This window comes from Nilaparvata lugens, chromosome 5 (genome assembly GCF_014356525.2).
Source record: "Nilaparvata lugens isolate BPH chromosome 5, ASM1435652v1, whole genome shotgun sequence".
NCBI lineage: Eukaryota > Metazoa > Arthropoda > Insecta > Hemiptera > Delphacidae > Nilaparvata > Nilaparvata lugens.
Window position 1 is genome coordinate 58,719,604 of NC_052508.1, and position 23,436 is coordinate 58,743,039.

General features: G+C 35.9%; 1 protein-coding gene across 2 annotated transcripts in view; it reads left to right on the plus strand.

The window, feature by feature from the left end:
* Positions 1 to 23,436, plus strand: part of LOC111046165 (43 kDa receptor-associated protein of the synapse homolog) — a 147,704-nt gene that overhangs the window by 40,686 nt on the left and 83,582 nt on the right. The window contains exon 2 of one of the 2 annotated variants that reach the window (XM_039428899.1): positions 4,245 to 4,341. The exons of the other annotated variant lie outside the window; for it this stretch is intronic. The gene's annotated coding sequence lies outside the window, so the exon portion shown is untranslated. The remainder of the gene's footprint in view (positions 1 to 4,244; positions 4,342 to 23,436) is intronic. 2 annotated transcript variants of the gene reach the window in all.

A 23,436-nucleotide genomic window follows, 5' to 3' on the forward strand; every position in this document is an offset into this window, starting at 1 on the left:
CCATAAACCAAGATACCACAACCGCATTCGATACTTGCAATTTCTGTTTTCTTGCCCCTACCAAATTCTCAACTCTATTCGAACTTGATACAATGATGGGAGATTACTCTCTGAAATTGCATCGCTGCTAATGAGTAGCCATCCAACTTGTGAAATCACAAATTGAACTACAATTTCTGAGTTTTATGCAAGAAAGAATTACAACTTCTGATGAATTCTTGAGTCATTACAAATATTGTTCCGTTTCAACTTAACAAAAATAAAATATATATAGAATTATGTTTTCAACCCAATGATATTGCTATAAGTTGATAAAATGTCTACAACATAGCTTTACTTGTTGCATACTTGATAACGAACTTCAAATCCTAAAAAATCAAAATTTTTCTTGGAGATTATGTTCAAATGAGAGCAGGGTTATGAGCATTGAAATTGGACATATTGAATTCATGAATCGTCTCTTATTCATTCCATCTTTCTTAGATTACACCAATCTCACTTTCTTCTCTCACTCTATCCGATGAAAAGTTGGAATATCGTATAAAGATCAGAACCTTGGACCTATAAGCAAGCTAGATTCCTATTTTTGATGAAACCTATGCCGTAGTTCTTCATGAATCGTGATCAGTGATTCATTTAATAAGTGAGTGGGTGAGTTTAGAATTTCATTAGTAAAGACTGAGTTCGAAATCTACAAACATCAACATCATCATCTAGCAAGTAATATTTGAATAGTGCGCAATATCCTCTTATTCAGAACATGAATCAATAATAAATCCATCATAGAAAAACAGTATTATGTCGAATCTTTCAGCCTGCTTCACTGTGCCTTGCAGTGGGTTCGAATCTCACCCGGTTACATGAATATTCGAAAATCTCATCCCTCCAATCATAAAAAAGATCTCAAAGTAAGGAGTTACATGAAGAACAATCAATTAACATAGAAGAAAATCTAGTAATAACGCAGCACTTTTGATTATCATCTTTATCATAGCCCCACATGAATTTCGTTGAAAGATCACGTGTACGTCTGGTTGCATCGTTAGGCATATTGATAAAATGTGATATTGTTTATATTGGTGCAAGCTTTTCAGAGCAGAGTATCATAATCAAGGGAAATATCAATGATATTTATTTATCCATTTATTCACTATCTATTCTGTTAAAAATTATACGAGTCTTTCATGAATGTGGAAAAATAATTAAAGTGTATTAAAGTACTATGCATCAAAGAGCTGATTCAATTTCTCTTCCTCAAGTAATTCAACGAAATCTGTTCGTCATTGTTCCTCATCAGGAGACAAAGGTGTGCTCTAGTCTCTAGATACACAAATTACTATTTGCAATCTATAACTCCGACAACTGTTGGTGCTTAATAAGCTATAAGATGTGCCTGAGATGATAAGGTATCTTATATCATAATGGGAGTCCACCTCGTTATTCACGCATAACCTTCGCAACTCACCCATAAAATCATTATTTATGAAGATATTGTAGTACGTTCCTGTACATGGTTCAATGGTTGTAACACTATCTTATTCGTGATTAAGAACCGTATTCTTCTATAATATTTTAAAAAATCAATCAAGTAGCCTATAGTTTGTTTCTCTATCAGTCAATAGTCATGAGCCAATGATGGAGATTCTGGTTCTTCATTCATGAAACTATTCTATCGATCCGACCTTTTAATGTTGAGCAAGATCCATTAATGTATCTCTCATTTCTAAGCGGAGGTGATATCTCTATTGTTGTCGATTCTCTGTTGTTAAACATTGAAGCTTGTTCTGAGATAGAACTGGTATAATTTTCATAGAATGGATTCAGGACACTCAAGCTGGAAACTACTGAAATGTTGCTTCCAGAAGTGAGGACTTGGCAATAATCATTATTTGCCATGATATTCTCCTCGCCAAGTATCGCAGCCTTCAGTTGTTTTATGTTTATGGAAGTTCCAGATGGAATGTTCAAATGAGTCATACTCATAAAACTCTGAATTGGAGAAACTAGTCCTCCCTCTATCTCTGTAAGTTTCCTTATGAGTAACCTGTTTGAGATATGTACATTAAATACTCTCTTTTAGTGCCTAACATAAATATTCTTTACTATTATGTTCTAGCAATAACTCATTTCTCCTAAGATTTAGATGTTTTATCATAATGATATACTGGAGCCCATACGTCACATGTGGATTAAATTGATGGACGATTCTATTTTCGTCTTATTTTCTCTCGAAATTTCAAGTTGCTGTATATCAAGGAAATTTGTATCATGACATCGGCCTATTACAGTGACAAAACGAAAAATTGATAATAAACCTTTTTTGATATTGAGCTTTCCAATCTTCTCAAGCTTTTTCTTATTGTTGAATTGGATTGAATTCTTTTCATTCTTTCAAGCTTCATCACTGCTACTTTTTGTATGAGCTAATGTTCCGAGAAAATCGAATTAGACATCTCTTTATTAACACCAGAAGATGCATGTGAGTTACTAGTCAATACTACAGTAACTATATTGGGTAATATAGATACTATATTGATAAGATATATATTATATATTATTACCCAATCTTATTTTGGATAATATAGTTACTGTAGTCAATACAATGTAGCCTACATGTAATTTTATCTTCACAGTTCAATCAGACTTGACAAATAAATAGAATGATGATTTCTCATTTCTGACCTATGAAATGATTGGGAATCTAATTCAGAATTAATATTGTAGAATCATTTTTGTTCAATCGTCAGAATAGATTTAATAAATAACGGGATGAGAATGGAAGCTGTTCAGTTCAGCAATCGTTGGAAGCCATCAGGAACATCTGTTCCTGTTCGCAATATGGATTTTCTTCCGACAAAACACAATAGCATCTATCACGAGCTTCTGAAGATGGAGTCCAAATCATCATTATAGCAAAAAGCAGATTGCAGTGTTGTGGCAACCCATTCAAGCGCGTACACGAACCAACGTAACTCAACATCACGATCGTCCGCTTGTTTCGCTCAAGCAGAACAACATAAATAAGAAGGTCTTCCCTGAAGGTGTTGGTGGGTTGTCAGGTTAACTCTTGCTTGTTAGAGCTCAATGGGACGGCATTGGAGTACATCACGTGTTTTGCAATGTGATACTCGTTTTACCTCATTTCTCGAGTGAAATGGATTTTTTGGCGTATGGCCAAATAATGACACACTTTACTGCCCACTTTCCAGATTTTTCCAGCTAACACGCATCGGCCATCCTTTTTCCGCCGCTTGTTCGTGACCGTGCCTGCGCGTGCGTCTCTCAAGATCCGCAGAGTCGTTCCATCATTTCCACGGCTTTTCTTGCGAGTTATTGAATGGCGTCTGCTCTTTCAGTCTGCCACTCTCTAGATAGGCTTCGAATTTCTCAGCAGCGTGAGTTTCATCTCATGTTATACGAACTATGTGATATGTATTTCAATAAGATTCAAGTAATATTTCTCCCGAATACTCCACGAACATCTGACTATCTATTCTACTCTCATGGTACAGGCTTATTCAGGATGAACTTTAATCTTAACAGATCTGCCCTACTGCACAAGCTCATTCCTCTCATCAGAATTATTATCAAGGATCTCATATTAAATTGGTTCTTATTTCTGCCTTACATCATCATATTTTGATGTCGCTCGCTTAGCGTATGAATAGGTACGATAATCCCAACGGAAATTCACTAAAAATTCAAAGTCATGAATCAATACAGACTCTGTTGGAATTCAGCCTGATATATATATATGTAACTTTATTTTGGAAACACGTTACTTGATTATACGAGTTGTATTAAACATTTTTCTGTGCGAAAAAGGATTGAGATTCCACTCATGCAACTGAATTGGATTCAAAGTTGTGCGTTGGGGAAAAGTTTGGCTATTGAATTGTCTCCTCGAGACACTCTCGTCCGTTTATTTTTTCCTGAGCTTGAAATGAGTAAGCAAGGAAAACACACTTCAGGCTCTCCAGCTCTCTAAGTACATTGTGTAACTCCAGAGCTATTTTGGAAAAAAGGATTCTCTGCTAGCGGAGCAATGTTTTCTTTGTTCCTTTCACCTCTATGCATGTTTGTCAGTTCACTGTGGAATGGCTTTTAACTTTCCCATTTACATTGTGTTCGTTCCCATTCATTACTCCATTACTTTCCGTTCTTCATGACATAGCATCGATTCTATAGATGTGACAATCGTGTCACATAAATTGTATCAACATTTTCTATTATTCTGTTTACAGGTTTATCGCCTTGAGGGACCGGAGGATTATTAAACCTTATTAAGGCCTTGAGAAATCGGACTACATTCTTGATCAATACAGCAGATTCGAAATTGATGTAAGTGATGATAAATCTTATTTGCATGAAATATGTAAAATAGTATAGGAATCGCAATGTATATTATCATCACTCTGATACCGCATTATACAGTTGAATAGGAATAATATATATTATATATAGGAGCTTTCATATGAAAAAGTTATATTTGCTCAGAGGATGATTCACATTGATTGTGAATCTAATCATTAAGACAATTCGATAAATTCAATAAACATTATCAACGTGATGAAGTTTGAAGAAAAACTTTTTTTTCTCTGTTCCAATCCAATAGTTTTTCTTAGATTTTCTCTGCGGGGTCGAAGATAGAAAGAGCATGGATTTTGATAATGTTCAATTCAATGGTTTGATATAAAAATTAAATTGTGTGGAAGTGAATGGTATGGAGAAGATTCTGCGATTTCAATAGTCGTCAGGAAACAGTTTAATTTTAAACGTTCTTTTTTGGCTCAGTTTTCTGATGAAATTTGTATTTTTATTCGACGATGCTTAAATTATAATGGATGATGGAATTCGTAACGAGATATTTCATTGGAGCATCTCTCGTTATGTTGCTTTATGTGCAATTAAGGTGGATTAAATTTGAACGAAAGCTGAAAACGACTGAAATTGTCTGAACACGATTCAGCCTTTGTGAAGCGGTTCCGCACATTAAAAATTACAGTCGACGCTTAATTACGCCAGTTTGGACGCGCACCCTCGTGCATGAATGAGTTGCGCGGCGAGGCATGATCGGTCATGCAGAAACACTGTTCGGTCTGAGGCACAATATGTCGCCAACCTGATTTCCGCCTCAGTTGTGGCCGAAATTCAAAAGAAATTGCTTCACCCGCCATCAGAATATTTCTCCGCATCCCGATCACAGGGTCAAACGCCACCTGATCTTTGGAGACCAGCCTCTCTCTTTTTCCGCTGAAATTTGTGATCGAACGAGGAACGACTTTGCCGATTTATTGCAATTTCACGCTTCAATAATCTGTGGTCCACGCAGCAAAAAATGATGTATGGTAATCAATATTGATTCAGACCTTTTATCAGGTGAACTTCTGTTTTCCACCTCATTTGCCTGGACCTGTTTGAAATATTGTACTTTGTTCTATCATCATCCTCCACTTACCCAAGATATCACCCAAGACTCCACTTACCAAACTTATACATTCATACATTGACTAGAAAATCAAAATCAGAGAATTCACAATATTTCATAAATTGAACAAATTAATGAAATTTTCCAGCTGAAAACGTTTATTCGGGATGTAAGATAAAACTGATAAGATTGTCAAGTTAAAAATAATTGACAATAAGTCATGTCATTAACAATATTGACTTGCTTTTTGATGAATATTTGAACGAATTCAACTGGTTTGGTATGTCTGTGTCTTTAATATCATGGCGTTGTTCAGAGTTTTTGCTAGTTAGGATTAGAGTATTATTATATCGTTAATGATTCACCTTCTAATGATTTCCGTTCCAATCGATTCTCTGAAGGTTGATCGCAATTGACTGTCGAGATTTTCAACGTAGAATTTTCAAATGTCAATCACAACACACAGCAATCGGTTCAATTTCAGGTTTCAATAATAGATAAACTCACCTTGATAGATAATGTTACTTTATTTTTCTCTCCCTATCATTTTTGATGATGTACTTGTTGTATGAATCAACAAAGAATAAATAATAAAGAACAGTCACTGTATTGACTAAATAGAATACAGTGTGATCACGTAGTCTCATGTCACATGAGAAATATTATTTATATTTTTCCTTATCCCATCACTTTAGAAAAACTTTCTACGTTTCACACTGTAACAATATTTATTGTTACAATTGTGAGTGATGAGAATTATGCGAATTAGCCTGAGAAGTTAGCCTGTTGTGAAAATGGATTTTGCTGTTTTGCTTTTCGGCGTTGTGTTGTGTTGACTCTGTAAGTGTGTGCGTAGAAGCTATGATCCTAAGAATAACATCAATTTTCCTGGAGCAACAGCTTAGTTCATGACCCTTGCTTTTCTGCGTTGTGTAGTGTCGACTCTATAGGTGTGTGTGTAGAAGTTGTGGTACTGGGAAGATCAACGATTTTCCTAGAATATCGGTCTGGTTCACGACCTTATAAGGCAAGGAATTTACAGCTGTCAAGGAAAAATAGCTTTCACTTGGTGGGAGAATGTATCTTAAATTGTAGTTGTAACGTTCCTTTCTATTGGTGGAAATTTTTCTAGAGAATAGTGGCTACCAATCACAGTTGGCGTTGGTTGGCTTCCCATCTAGTGAGGCCGTTTACAGCTGTCCACGGCAATACGAGAAAAGCGAAGTGCATTCACTCAGCGTCTGGCCTCCGTCATAAGCAGTACAAAATGTAGTCTGATCAATACTTTGTGTTAATCATGGCTTCCATGCCAGCTTTAGGCCTTTTTAGTATTTGGCTCTGGAACCGTTTGTTCCAGTAGTGTTTTTAGTTTTTTTCCGCCTCAGTAGTTGCTTTAATTGAGAAGAGAGAGAGTATCAAATTGTCACCTCACAATGGAGATTTTCCTCCTATAACCGCTACTAAAGGTACGTCATAGATTATAATATAATTAAGGAAATGATTATCGATGAAAGCTTCCATCAGAGTGTTAAATTTGTTGTGATAGATACATTTGAGTGTAATATGTAGAAATGTAGAGTACCATTCTGAAGAAGGAATTGAGAATGATATTTTTGATTTTAAATTATTTTTGAAGAGGAAGCTATTAACCTAAATTTCAATTACTGTTGTTTAAATCCAAATTGACTGATGTTTATAGTATATTATTATGAGTTCTATCAGTATTTTTGTTATAGATTTTATTTGTCTTTTTGATTCTAATGAAAAGCTTTCTTGATTATTTAGGAAACACCTATCATGTAATTTATTCTTTTAAAATTACACCATATATGTAATTTACGTAAGAGAACTGACTAAACTAACAACAATACTCGAAATACCTTGTTATGAAAAGTAATTCAATCAACTTGTGAATTATGTAGGCCTATTATGGAATAACTATGTACTCATCGCTTTGTGTATAGGGCATAACCCTGATTACAAATAAATTCTATTCTATTAAATCAAGAGATTGAAGTAGGTAATGTCTATTTATGTTTTAAAGTAATAAGTATTGATTTGAGTTTTATATAACCTAAAATAGGTTGATTTTATTATATAACTGAAGTTAAGTTAATTTGTATTATCCTAGTTTATTTTTTTATTCTAACAGCGGTGTAAGTACGGGAACATCAAGTATGGGATCAACGTACGAATCCATCAATTCACGGGTTCATGAACGTGTGTCTTTAAGCCGCTGAGACGCCTCTGAATCGATGGCCGTCCTAGAAGCTTGGGGTATGCTGTCTCCTGTCCATCTGGACGTGTAGAGCTCGATCACCGAGCCTAGATTCAAATTGAAGAAACGGCTATGAGGTAACAACTTTTTCCAAATTAAACGAACGTCCCAGGAACTCCGGATGTGACAAAATGAGTTTTAGTGACTACAGACTTTCAATCAATTAAAACGTGCGGAATTAGACTTTTGTTAAATCGTAATTTTGAGTTATTATTGGGGATAGATAGATTATTAATTTTATTAATTTGGTTTGAGTAATAGATTTTCGGTTGTATCTTTACATTGAAATGTGAGGCATATTTTCTCTGTAAGGATCCAGCTGGGAATTTCAGTTTTCTTTAAATTTATAAATAATTATAATCTTCTAAACTACTAAAAGTTGAATGAGTATATGAATTTTTAAAGGTCCCTTATTGATTAAATTAATGTTTTAAAATAATTCTCATCTTAAAGTTGTAAAGGATCAAATGAAGTTTCAAGGACCCTAACCTTTTCTAAATTTGTTTTGATGACATAAATTTTTTTAATAGTTTTTTCCAAGGTAGTATTCCATGATGTGATACTTGAGGAATGTTTGTCTTTGCAGCTTTCATGATATAAAGATACAGAATAGTTATCATTGGGGATCATTAATATTTGATAATGTTTTGATAGTGTTTTAAAGTTTCCAAGTGTGTTCTAAATTTAATGTTCTAAGAATTTTATGAATTTTATGTGGATCTTTTCTTAAAATATTAATTGTCATTAATGATTAACTTTTGAGACATACCTATGATAATTTTCAATTCTTATTTTGAAATTAGAGTCCTTTAAGCTTCTTATGATTCAATCAAAAACGTTTTCAATGTAGAGCATACAGAGTAGGTTATTACCGACTTATCTATATCAGAGATAACTTTCTAAATTTAGTTATTTTATTTTCGGTTTTCATGATGTAACTTCTTTGTTTTTTTTTAATTGTTGAATTTAACTGTAAGAGGTGACAATATAGTTGATACCTTCTCTCTATTTCGTTGTCTCTCTTGTCATTTCTGGTTTCCCGTTCTCTAGCACTAGGTATGTTTATCAAGCGTCCCTTTTATTAAGTTATATTGTGTGTGCTTCTAAATTCTAAATTCCAAATTAACTTTCTAAATTTCATAGCACGGCACAACACGGATATATGGATTGGGGGAATAAATATAGAGAAAAAATAGCATAAGCTATCGTATAGCGTAAGTTGAATAATAGTGAGTCAAGAATGTACTAATGAAGAATCATAAATTATTTTAAAGTATTAAAAAATCATATTCGATTTCAAATTTATAAGTTCTTTACTCATTCCCCACACCCAGACTTGTTGTCTTTGTGAAAATATTCACTAGATATATTTTGTCTCTGCTGCTGCATTTACTTATTCTGTGAATAAAGATTATTTGATTTGATTCATTACAATTTCATACCTTGACTTACACGTTATAAAAAAATAAAAGTAACAATGCAAGAGAATGTGATGCTTCACAAGACTTCGTGAAATATAAGGTGGAAATACGACGAAGAACCTTTGCCTGGTGCTTGATTTACACCCTTATTATCATGGATATGAGAAAAATTAACTAGGCTACCCGAAAAAAAATTATTTTGAATATTTTATTATTATGAATAATTATTAGTTTATCAAAATTTCAGTGTAGTACGTGATAATCCAAGTGAAATATTTCAAACAACAAGAAAACATATCTCCCATCACCTCGAGCTTTGAAGTATGTCTGACAATTAAACAGATATTTCAAAAAAAAAAATTATCCAGTATGACTCAGTCTCATGAAGCTAATTGTAAATTGACAATAGTTCTCATCTAGTGTGGAAGTTGGCTAAGCAATCCCAAATTGCCACATGTCCATTTCTTGAACCAAGTTGAACTCATGCTATAATTTTAATTGGTTTGCTAAACTGCAAATTGTAGCGACCTCGCTGGTGGCTGTCCTTAATTATCTTTAGCGTGGGGGTGGAGGAGTTCGCAACTTTTTACAAGAAAGTTTGTTGTCGTATAAAAGTTGTTGGGAGTCGACTAGACTCCGTGAACTGAGTCACGTGCAAGATGGAGCATGGAAGCTCAGAACTTAATAGTTGGTGAGCAAAAAGGAAAGAGAAGTAAATGAGAAAAGTGTGGAGGATGCGAGAAGATGCGGCGGCAGCGTATATGACGCATCGAAACAAAATATGTTGCCTGAGGTATGGCAGTTTGTCGTTGAAAGTTGCAGCCGCGAAGAATGGAATTGAGAGTGTTGTGGATGACGGAGGAGTATGGATGCCGATATGCTCGGAAGAGCTCAGAAATCTCTTCAAAGTGTTATAAACGAGATAAGCTACTATTATATTGCGCAGGTAACTTTCTACAGAAACTGCTCATCCTAACAAGGTACTGTAACTTCTTCAAGAAACTGGGAGTATGGAAAATAGTATTTGAGAGTTATAGTTTTTTACGAGTCCATGAATAGTTTTAGGAGGTACTGACATCTGCAAGTGCAAGGAATGATATTTTCATATGCGAATAGTTTTTATATGCACATTCAAATTCATTCTTCATATCGTGAAAACAGAAATACAGAATTGCAAAATGCATTATGTATTCAAGTATTATCAAAACGAGGATAATACAAGAGCACATACAAAGCACTTGAAGCAGTTATATTTGAAAAGTTTCAATAGAATTTTGTCTACAGTTTCTTATTTCCCAGATGCAGGAATATGATAATATATTGCTATGAAGGAGTGAAGAAATTCGTACTTCTATTTATCCAATCACTATGTAGCACTTATATGAAAAGTTTTCATGAATTTTCGTTTACAATTTCCCATTTTCCAGATCAAGGAGAGAGGACCGATTTCTTATAAGTAATTATTAGAAAAGTTGTAATATATGTTAATATTGTAAATATGGAGACGATATAAAGGTACCTTATACGATACACCTCCTTGATAAGTCCGGTGTCCCTGGAAACAGTCTCTCTATCACTTTCAATGGAGGAAATAATAGATGACATGGCTACATCTTCACAACATACTGTACTTACTGTACTGGTCCTTCTCATTAGATTGAAAGTTGTATTCATGAGCGAGGTCTACTGTTCGCAGAACTACTAGTGAACAGTGTTTTGCCCTTCTTTTCGACAGAATATCCCCTTCGCGATAATGCAACGAAACCTATTGACCTGTAACTCCAGTTTTCGATTTCACCGGGCATACATTTTCAACATTCATATTGCTGACTCGGCGTCTTCCATTCACAAGATAAAACATATCTGTCATTAAGCAGAAGGTTCAACTCTATTGTTCTCTACATCAGAAAGAGTCCATGTGATTCTTTTTGCTAGCCTATTCAAATTATTGGAAGATATTACATGATACTTTGGGTATTTTGATCTCATATTATTCCACTCTCTGCTATATCGCTTCGAATGTGATGTATGTCGTGAATTATAGTGGCATTCCTGCTTTTAATTTTAAAATAATTTCAAATTGTTAATAACCAATCCTTTAAGAAGAAGAAAGAGCCATGTATTCAGAATCAACAACAATATTGCTTGTTTATTTCAAGAACAAACCCTCTAACAGAAGATTTTCCAGGACTTGCTTCTGATTTCCCAACTGTTGGTTGTAACAAATCGTGCATTATTCATTCCAAGTGAAGTGGAGATTAATGCAAATCCTGCTGAAATAAAGCGTAACGTCTCGGTTGTATTCTTAATTATCTTTGCGAACACAGCCGAGGGAATGAGGGCTGAAACCCTTCTTGAGTCACTTGAAAAATGTAGTTCCAAATTGAGACTGATCGCTTTCGAGGGAAATGATTCAGATGTAAACTCGTTTGCCAATTTACGTCTCACAGATTTTCTAGCATTCCTAGATGAGTAATTGTTGTTCATCTGAAATGTTACTTTCCTTTTCAATCCTCCAGTTTCTTTCTCTTCATAAGAATAATTTCTCCTGATATCTTTCTGAAAATAATTTAAAAATCGATCTATTTGATCATCTTGATCAACTTGATAGTGGATAATGGTTTTTAAATTCTGAAGTCGGGAGCGATGTAGCTAGAATAATGAGAATGGGAAAGAAAAATGGGAATGAGAATGGGATTTTATTCTCTTCAAGTTCTGTTGCTAACTATTCAGGGAAAACAGTGTATCTAAGAGAAATTATTTTGTTGTGTCAATTTGGAAAGAATTGATTGGTGATGAAAATGATGGAAACACATTTAAGCACTTTTATCTATGAGTTAAGTATTTGATACTAGGCTTTTAGAGTTATCCATAAATTCATTTGAGCTCATAGGAATTTCAATCCATTCTAAATGAACTCATCTTTAAGTGATGGGTGAATCAAACATCAGTTTGAAAAATGCATCTCATGAGCTACGATACGGTTCTATATTTAGCCTCACTAAGAACATATTACTTAATAATATTCCTCGTATACTTTGTGTTCATTGTGAGAATAATGATTCAACTCCAATAGCCTTTATTTTTCTGATACTGTTGAACCTGATGGACTTGAAAATGAAACCTGAATATGACGGATGAACTTCGATTTTTCGTTGAGCTCTTAACATGGAGTAGCTAGTGACGTAGTAGTGGTCATTCTGTATTATTTTTTGTTATCGACTTGATTAATTAATTTTATGTAACATTACAAACAATGGGAATTGTGGATAAAACAAGAGTCCACTAGAGATTCCCTTTTTTAAAACCCTCTATTATATTATGTACAGTAGGTAACGAAACGAACAGATGATGAATTTACAGCAAGCATGTTGTGTGTACATCTATTTACACAAGAGAGAAATTGATACTTTTTCGAGATAGAAAGGTGTCATGAAACATGTAGCGTTGAACAAATAATATAATTGAAAAAAAGGAATTAAATTCTATTTTCGTCGATGTATTTGTTACGCTTCTGTGTACGTGAATGCACATAATAATATCAAATATAAAACTCTCATGATCTCATAGCTGAAACTCGCTGTATTGAACTTGTTGTCTCATCACAGGGATATCAGTAACTTAATATTTTTCCAACAATAACATTGTTATCATTCTGTATTAGTACTTTATATCTCATCTCTCTTATCCATTATCTGCAATAGAACTTTTGAGAGTCGGTTTCCAGGATATATTCATCACTGGTGATAGAAATATAAATGCAAATATAAATTTAAAAAGGGTACTCATATTTATATTTTTATCTATATTAAGAGTAGCCCTAGAGAAAAATGACAATTCATTACTGTATCATGTTGTTTTCAAAATTTCCAATTTCATAGTAGTGTAGATTTTTCAATGAACTTCAGTAGAAACAGCGGAATTTATTCTCTCATGTTATTTATTGTATTGCAATTTCTGGAATATTCATTTTGAGAATAGGATCCATGTCTCTAAAATCAACCAATTTCAATAATTACTCACTTTGGCAAAACCACCCAGAATATTCCAGAAACGATTCAACTCTTATTTCACATAGCGAATATCATACATGGAAGAGATTATTAATCACATTCATTTGCGACTTAAAGGTCACCCGTGCTCCGCAAGGGTCCAATTGGAAACTTGACAAACTGAAAACTTGACCTACTAAAATATTGAAAAATTCAAAATAGGCCTATAAGCATCCTCAGTAAATTGAAAATCTATATGCGAAATTTCAAGTTAATCAGTATTGTAGTTCAGACATGATGATGGGTCATTCGTGAATTTCCTATCACGTACGTGTGTAGGTCAATTATTTCCTCTATTATATTATAGATGATTTTGTTGTGCAACAGACTGATAAATCAAAACGAAGTCAAACTCACAAAGTACAGAATTAGTATTAGTAGGCAGCCCCTCCTAGGGAGTACAACACCTTGTCGTTGGTGGAGGGGCTTGTGTACTCCAATAACCCCGAGAGCTATGCCGGCGGTAGTGTAACTACCAGCAGGGCCTCCCAAGCCGGACAGGTCGAGGGGTAGGAGTCAGACGAAGAAGTACTCCAAAGAAGGCGTCGTTGGGCTAATCACCCACACGCTGGTTTAAAGCTGATTCAAAGAACTACAACTAGCCTCGGACGGGACCGGAATTTACGGAATAAACGGACAAGCCACTTTATCAGATTTGGGACATGGAACATTCGGACACTGACTGGGAAAGAGGTAGAGATGGTAGAGGAGATGAAAAAGTATAAGATCAAGGTGTTGGGTATATGCGAAACGAGAAGAAGGGGTGTAGGAGAGAGAGTTCTTGAGGAGGGATATGTAATGAGATACTCAGGAGTAGCTGATGGAAGGAGAGCTTGCGGTGGAGTGGCTATTGTAATAGATGAAGAAACCAACACCAGAGTTAGAAGTTGGAAAGCCATTAGCCCTAGAATAATAAGAGTAGATCTAGACCTGGAAGAGAAAATTAGCATAATCCAAGTATATGGACCAACAGAAGATGCAAATGTGGCCGAGAAAGATGAATTCTGGATGCAGCTAGAGAGAGAAACCATTGAAGCTGAAGAATCAAGGAAACTTGTAGTGATTGGTGATTTCAATGGAAGAATCGGAATGGATGAGCAGGTGGGGAATGGGTGTATGGGAAAGTATGGATGTGAGGTGATTAAGAATAACAATGGACAAAGATTGATTGAATATGCATCTCAACACAATTTCCTCATAGGGAACACTTGGTTCATTCATAAGAGAATCCACAAGATTACATTCGTTGGAGAAGGCAGAGAGGCAGAAAGCATGATTGATTACATTCTCTATCAAGGAGAGCTTAGATATGCTTTTAGGGATGTGAAGGTCATAAGGGGAGCAGAACTGGACACTGACCACAAACTTCTGGTTGCGGACACAGGTTTTAGAGAAAGAAAGGTTTGCAGACAGAAAGCATACAGGAGAATAAAGCATGAAGAGTTGAGACTTGCTGAAAATAGAGAAAAATATAAAGTAGAGCTCTCAAATCGGATTGAAAATTTGCAAAATGCTGAAGATATGCAAAATAATGTTGATTTTATTTGGAGTGAATTGAAAGAAGTTATTATGGGTGCTGCTGAGGAGGTATGTGGCCAGAAAGTAGTAGGAAGGTTTAAGAGAAGAACTAGATGGTGGTCAGAAGAAGTCAAGATGAAAGTTAGAGAGAAGAAGAAAGCATACAAGAAATTTATAGGCTCTAAGAGACAGGAGGATTACAGAATCTACGTTGAAAAACGGAATGTTGCCAAGAGAACTGTCAAATTAGCAAAAATCGAATCCTGGGAAAATTTTGGCAGAGATCTACAAAATTTGCATGGACGTGAAAATGGGCGAGCTTTCTGGAGAACGGTGAAACAGCTGAGAGGAAAATTTGGAAAGCAGACTAGATCAATAGTGGATGAAAATGGAAGGTTGGTGTCACAGTTGGAGGAAGTGATGGAGAGATGGAGAAGGTACTACGAAAATAAGTTCCAAAGAAATGAGAATGAAACAGGGTTTGACCAAGATGAGCATCAGCAAATGATGGATGAATTGATAGATGGCATAACCAATGAGATCACTACAAATGAAGTGGAAGAATCAATAAAAAGGCTGAGGACAGGAAGGGCTGCGGGAGAGGATGGGATTGTGCCAGAGCTAATAAAATGGGGAGGAGATCTCTTGATAGAGAAGATGACAAGTTTGATCAACTTGATATGGCATCAAGAAAGAGTTCCCAGTCAATGGACCAAGAATATTATCATCCCTATCCACAAGAAGGGCCCCACCACAGACTGTGAAAATTATAGAGCGGTTTGCCTCTCTCAAGTGAGCATGAAAGTATACACGGGTATTCTGGAGAAACGTTTGCGCAAAGTTGTAGAGCAAGAGATGGAGGAGGAACAGGCAGCGTTTAGGCCGGGTAGACAGGCCCAGGAGCATGTGTCATCGCTGAGGAATATATGCTCAAAATTTTTAGAGAGGGGAAAGCCTGTCTATTTAGCTTTCTTAGACCTGAAGGCTGCTTTTGACTCAGTTCCACGACAGGTGATATGGGAAGCCTTAAAAAGAAAGAGAGTACCTGAAAAGCTGATCAAGGCCATCATTAGTGTCAATGTAGGAATGAGAGCGAAAGTGCGAATATGTGGAGGAATGTCCCATGAATTTGGTATGGAGATGGGGGTAAAACAGGGTGACAGTCTGAGTCCCCTACTCTTCATATTAGTGATGGATGAGATCCATAAGGTGTGCAAGAGAAGGACCCAGAATATGATGGTAGGGTATTGGAACATGCGACCGATTGGGGCAAGAGCTCTCCTATATGCGGACGATATAGTGCTGATTGCTGATACTCAGCAGAAACTCCAACAATCAGTGACAGAATGGGCTGAGGAGCTGAAACGAAGAGGAATGATTATGAATGTGAGTAAAAGTAAGGTGATGGTGGTTTCAAGAGGAGGGAGAGAGAATATTCAAATTATGGTGAGTGAAGAACTGCTCGAACAGGTAGGGAAGTACGAATACCTTGGTACAATGTTTACTGAGGACGGAAAAATAGATCTGGAAGTGATGAATAGGGTGAGAAAGGGATCTACGGCCTACTATGCAATCAAGGATTGCATTTTTGGGAAAAGAGAGATAGAAAAAAGAATTAAAAATCACGTCTATCGATCAGTAATTGAACCCATCATGTTGTACGGGAGTGAAAGCTGGCCCATTAAATCATGCCATGAGAATAAAATCAGGACGGTGGAAATGAAGTGTCACAGGAAATCAGTAGGAAAGACCAGGAGAGATAGGATTCGAAACACCAGGATAAGAGAGGAAGTTGGCATGAGAGATGTGAGCGAGAGGATAGAAATGAGGCAGCTTGGATGGTTTGGGCATATACAGCGGATGGGGGATGATAGAAAGGCCAAACAGTATGTAAATGTCAGAGTACAGGGCAAAAGAACAGTGGGCCGTCCAAGGTATTCGTACGAGGACAGAATAGAGGAAATAGGGAGGAGAAGGGGAAAGAGTGTTCCAGAGATGAGGAGACTGGCGGCGGATCGACGGGAGTGGAGAAGATGGGTCGAGGCTACCCCAACGCTTTGACGGCATGCGGGGAAGAGACAGAGAAGAAGAAGAAGAGAAGGCAATACAGTATAATTATATTCATTCAGTATATAGAATCCAGGACACAGTATCCAGGGTAAGTATTCAGTTTCCAGTATATATCCATTACTATATACAGTGATTTATCAGAGTGATTCTAACAAGATTTTTGTGCTTTGTTTGGCGATGATGGAAACGAGAGTATATAGGCTAAGTTCGTAGGATAACGATGTTGAACTCGCATTGAATGTTGATTAGTTCTGGTTGAAACAGCGGATCCATGTCGATGCAATTGCAGTGGAGCTCGGTCGGTCCATTTATCAATAATTGAGTTGCTCTCACACAGTTATTATATTTACGGGTCGCTCGAGCCCCAAAGCATGTTTCCGGTTGGCATTCATCGATGCAATCTCTATCGGAATCCGCCAACTCGGTCCAATAACGCGCTTGAGCAGTCACGGATAACCGGAACTTGGTGCGAAACTGTGTCGAGCAAATTTAAGAAGAACGTAGTATGGAAATAGCTGAGCACTCGGTAGCTCTGTAGGCATTCTTAGTTTAAATTATGGTTGAAAGCGAGGAGCGAAGGAAAGCCAAGTGGGTTTGTCTCTGTCTAGACACCGGCGCAAATATAGGTGAGGCAATTGAGTTCACATCGCAAATTGGAAACGGCCTCTGTTTCCATCCTGAATAATTAAAATATTTCCTACCAGCTCTACCACTCTCCAACAGGCTTCGTTTAGGAAGAGGTGCTCCAGTTTATTTTTCGAGTGGGAAGATCTCTGAAAGAAAGACCTCATCCATGAATAATTGTGTCAGACAATCATGATAATTCCAACAATAATTGAACGTTTTGAAAAGCCGCTAGAATGAGGAGAACTAGAAAACGTTTTCAATTCTTGATTAGTTAGATCTTGTGGATTTCCTTGAAGAAGGTGATACTTCATAATCAAGGACAAGTAATAAGGTTTAGCAGTCGATGGTTTCGGATATTACCTTGATGGTATGTTATTAGACAATATTCAGAATCATACATAGTTTAGAACACAACTCGTTGAATTCTTCGTATTATATTATCTATGATAAAAACAATTCAATCCAGTAGACTACTGTTTTACAAGTTAAATTTTTTTCCACTGTGGGAAATATAGGAGAGTTATCAAAATAATGAGAATTCGCGACTTGAATAACTCTTTTCCAATAATGATAACGTGGATGAGCTATTGGGATAATTCCCATGAATTCCCAAAACTCCCACAGCTCAATACGTAATTGGTCGATATAGATGATAATCAGAGAATGAACTGCATGAGCTATAATCAGTGTTCATATTGAAATAGGAGTAGTTATCTACAGAAGTTCAAGATTGTTTCATTATTCAATCATAATCGATGAAAAATTATAGGATTGTTCAACACTTTTTTATCAACCATTCCTCTCAAGTAATATCATAATTCCTGCTAATACAATGACAGAATGACAGAATTCAGGATCATAGAGAAATGTATGTATTTGATGATCTTCAAACGAACTCCAATTCTGTCATGTCAAAAACGATTTTGTGATGAGAATGGGAGAAGAAGATGATGTTGTTGGAAATGATGATGTAGATTCACAACATGGTTCAACTTCTGATTTGAGTGACAAAATGGGGGAAAATTATTATTTCTTCTGTGATCCATTATCAAGGATAAAGATAGAAGAAAAGAAAAAGTAGTGATACTATACGAGAAAAGTTATCACAAAGAATAAACTCGGATAGTTTTTCTGATTTGACACCATTTGTTTTCCGATGTTAGTGTGTGTCGAACTATTGGGTGCTGGATGTTTCATGTGATACAGTAAGGCAACCCCACACCTACAATGACTGCTTTATCGGTATGCGATTCGTTTCCAGGCAGAGATAGTCATCGATGCAGGGCAGGATAACAACGAGGCTTGAGGCACGAGCACAACAAACTGCATAAGGTCGGAAAGAGCGACTACAGACGTGTCCAGAATCCACAATGCCTTCAGCAGCAGCATCACATTGTCAGAAAACACTGTACCGGCCTTGTAACACAGTCTCTCAACGAATGACCGAGCCTCCATCCTGCAGCTCAAAATTCATTCTTGCGAACATTTTGCTAGGAATACTCGGTAAACGTATTATACTCCGGCATAGAATTTATACTGAATGCCACATTCTCATTTATGTGCAACTTAGAAATGGCCCTTGTATGTGACCGCACGTGCAATATGCAAATGTTTCATGTACCAATATTTTTGAGTGGTGAACTTTCAGCTCTCCTTATTGAAAAATACAAGAGATACATGGAGATAAATTGTGTTTGAGTCTGTATGTGTGTATGGAAGTGTTGGAAAGAGGAAAACAGACAGAGAGAGAAATAGGTGGATCGAACTGAAGAGTAATTGGGAGAAAGAGTTCCAAGAGAGTAAAAAAGTACTCTTCTAAGAACATTTTAGTACAAAATAACAAATTATAAAGATTTCTATTAATTTTTTTTCAAAAGTGTACTGTGGTATTACTATATAACACAAACATTAAGAAACCCCGAATATATAAGTTTTCGAAAGAAAAATATTTATATCGTTGAATTTTGAACTGTGTTGTAATCCCTCGAGATTAATCCTCTCGTAAATACCCAAATACCATCCAAACACAAGTCATGATGCTGAGAGATCATACATATTTTGAATGCTTTTCTATTAGAATTCATCAAACAATTTAAAATATTGTAATTGTAACACATTATTCACTTCAAAATGATTCAATAGAAAGAATCATTAAGTATTGATTGGAAATGATGGCTGAAGTAGCTAACAATTTGAAATGTTTCATTCAAATAATGTTCAAGCAGTAAGTAATTATAGTCTTTTCGATAGCGCAAACTATTCTTGTATAGAAGCTATATATGTTTTCTCGTGCCAAATTGTCGTGTAACGCTCATTACAACTTTTCTCATATGTGTAAAGTATGATAAGCTTCAAACCGGAGTCTTGAAAACAAAATTTAGTAAACATTTATCTTTCTAGCTAATCTAACAAGATAGCGCGATATGGTGAGAGGAATTTCAAAATTTTAAAGTTAATACAATATCATGGTTTCATTTAAATCTTTGTGATTACAAAATTTATTCACGAATCATACTTGATTTCAATATCTGACAATGGAACTCCTGCCAAAGATAATACTACTGATTAATTCCATCCTTGATTCGTTCCAGTAGAATAATTCTCTTGAGTTCTAAGAATATTGTCACCGCAGGCTTAAGGAAGTTTGTCGTCCGAATTAGTCGTAGCAAATTGGATCCTTCATAGAAGTCAGAATAATCAAATGGTAAGGAGCTCACAGAAGTAATCCACAGAAGTTCTCAGATGGTTGACAGATCAATAGTTAAGGAACCGTTCACTTTTATGACAAATGTAATGAAGAAGCCGAGTAATCGTATTTTCTCCAAATCTGTACAGAAAATTGGGGAGTAGTAGAGTGATGAACAGAATACTCTGGAGCCCAAAGATTAATTTACTGAAAATGAAGAGCTGTTTGGGTTGAATGCGTATCATAGATAAATATGAAATAACTATTATGTCTGTCAATTAATTTAATGCATGTATAGTGTTGTTATATCACTACGAATATTAGCAAGTAGCTGTTGTAGCGTCTGGAGATGGAACGTGAAAAATTGAAATGGAGTTCTGGTAGATCATTTGGAAATTACATATAAATATCAGCTTGATTTGAAATATGATGACTCGCTAACGCTCGTTCAGCTAGCCTAGTGTCTTGATAATCCCAAATTTATAGTCTGTTATAGCTGTTCCAGTTATGGAGCAGATTCTTTCGCAGTCTGGCCTTATTTTATATCATCCCTTTGTCTAATTACACAACTTCATGATATCATATACTATGATAATCATCAGCAAGAAACAAGTAAGATTCTGATTTAATACTTGAGTTATTAATTAATTTGAACAGGGGAGGAAATAAAGCAGAGAATAAACAAGGGATGGAAGAGGTATTGGATCCTAAGGAACATACTCAAACGAGACTTCTCGAATGAATTGAGAGCGAAAGCTCTCAGGAAATGTGTCTATCCATCACGATTGTATTGGGACCAATCTTGGACACTGACAGCTGAACTTCACAGAAGATTCGAGACAACTCAGACAAAAATGTCAAGGAGTATAATTGGGCTTGAACTGCAACAGAGAGTTAGAAACACGGAAATTTTGAAAATGATCAATGTAAAGTATCTGCAACGGGAAACTCATCTAATCAAGTGGAGATGGGCCGGTCACGTGGATGGAAGCTGACAGATGGGCGAAGACATGCACGGAATGACATACCACGGGACAGGATCAGAGGAAGGGGACGTCCAGCACTCCGGTGGAGGGATCAACTTTCGCAACGAGTTGGAGATTTGTGGCTGACCGAAGCTAGAGACAGGGGAAGATGGGCAAAAATTATTGACAGATTCTGAATTGAAAAGTGAAACATTGTATAATGTAGAATTAATGTGAAATTGTATTTGTTGCCAACCACATATACCTCATAAGATGGGCTTTAGTTCTTTCAAGGATGTAAAAAAAGCTTTATTATTATTGATTCTCCCCATTAAAATTGATTTTTTTTTAATCAAATTTCAGCATTTTCATTATTCAACCCAAATCCAAAGTGACTATACAATCTGTCGTGCGGGTTGCATACACAGCCCCTTCTTATGAGATTTTACAAAGCCAGCGTCTAGACAACTTTTCCACGGGCAACTCCTTTAATTCTTGTAGAGAATAAATAATGTATTTCTCATTGAATGTGAGTTGATATACCCCCGTCAATCGCACTGATTCAGTCCAAACAGTTTATTTGTGTTCATTTGTCTCAAAAAATTAGTAAATCGGAGTTTCCCCAAAAACGCCATCTTATTCGTACTAGTAAAAATATAAGACGCTCTAGCAATTTGACTATCGTAAGCAGAACATCGTTCACCGTAATATTATTTAATGGAATACACTTTTTTATTTGCCTCCCCTTGTGAAGCATGAGTTAAATCCGTGATAGCGACAAATCGCAGGAGCACAAAACTTGATAATTACCGAAAATATATTCGTCAGCTCGTACCGCCTCATCAAGCGTCATTAAAGTACAAAAGCGAAAGCGGGCGAATTGCTTGGTATGAGGGAGTTTAACACTCTCACTCAATTAGTATCAATTAATTTAAGCACGAAAACATCTAGCTTTTGAATGATGTGGAGTGGAATGATGAAATTACTGAGCAAGTGGAGAGGCTTGTTGTCGTGTTCAAAATGAATTCGTTCAGGGAGCATGGATTACTCTCAGCTGAGTTCGTTCCCATGCGAAAGCGAGTCAGTCGAATCACAAGTTGGCTTGCTCCGGAGTTATTGTAATTTTAGAATTTGGAATATTGCTTCTAAACTCTCAGCCCGAAAGTGCTTTTTGAAGACAGTGTTTATGTATAGAGTAGCATGCATCTTCGCCGTGCATTCTCTTCCAAAGGAGAAGCAGTTTGGCACGTTCAAGAAACGTGACTTTTCAAAGATGCGCTGATGTTCTCAGCCAATTGTTCCATCAGCTATCACATATCGAGGGATTCAAAGTGGGAATAGAATACAAATAATGATTTCTGGAAGCGTGAAAAGGAATGACCCACGCAGAGCTCAGTTCAAAAGCTATTGGACGGCTTTACTGTTATTTGCTCTGCTGTGATTGCCAACTTCCAGGTCACATTTCATATGAAATTGTTTTCTTTAAGGCTATGACATTCTATAAAAATGTTGTTCGATAGATTATATCCTCAGAATACATTCTAAGGATATAAAAATCCTCAGAGATGAATTGCTGTGACAATCACTGGAGACAATAGATATAATGTGTCACTTGCTCCAATAGTTAACAACTCAATTTCACTATTCTAGTCCTCACAATAGTAGTTCATAAGCATCAAGATTTCATTATAATTTTAATCAAATTTCTCAATGGAAAGGAGTATTCTAAAATGAAATAACATAACAATGAAAATTAAGATTTTTTTGAATTCTTTCATGATTGCCTATCACACACGTCTGACACCACAAATACGAGTAGCCTTCATAAATTTTTATCAACCACCAATCTTTAATTTACCGAATCACTTCTTTCAATTACAACCCTAGTATAATAATTATACCATTAATTATCAAAAGTTTTATCATACCTATAATAAATAAATTGATTGAATACGTAAGTTGCAACGTAAGACCTACATTAACATTCACCAAACCCGTATTTAAATTCACCATTCCTCTTCATCGATCCTCTTCAATTATGAAGGAGTGAGCAAACAGGATTGAAACAGCTGTGTAAGGTCAAAGCAGAGAACTAGAATATATTGTGCTTATACATTGTGAGTTTACAATGAAAAATGAGAAATTATCAGCTTTTTCCAAAGTCCGAAAATAATACTTTTCCGAGAATATGGAGAAGGAGTCGGTGTATTATGAATGAGTAGACAACAGAATTGATTGACGATGGAAATTCATTGATAAACTATCAATTGCGTGAAAGGATAGTGGAAAATAATTTTTGATGCTTCAAATCTTCTTTCAATAGAGGAGTATGTATATATAAGTAGTAAACATAGATTCTCTTGATTTTCACATTTTGTCGAGATGAGTCAT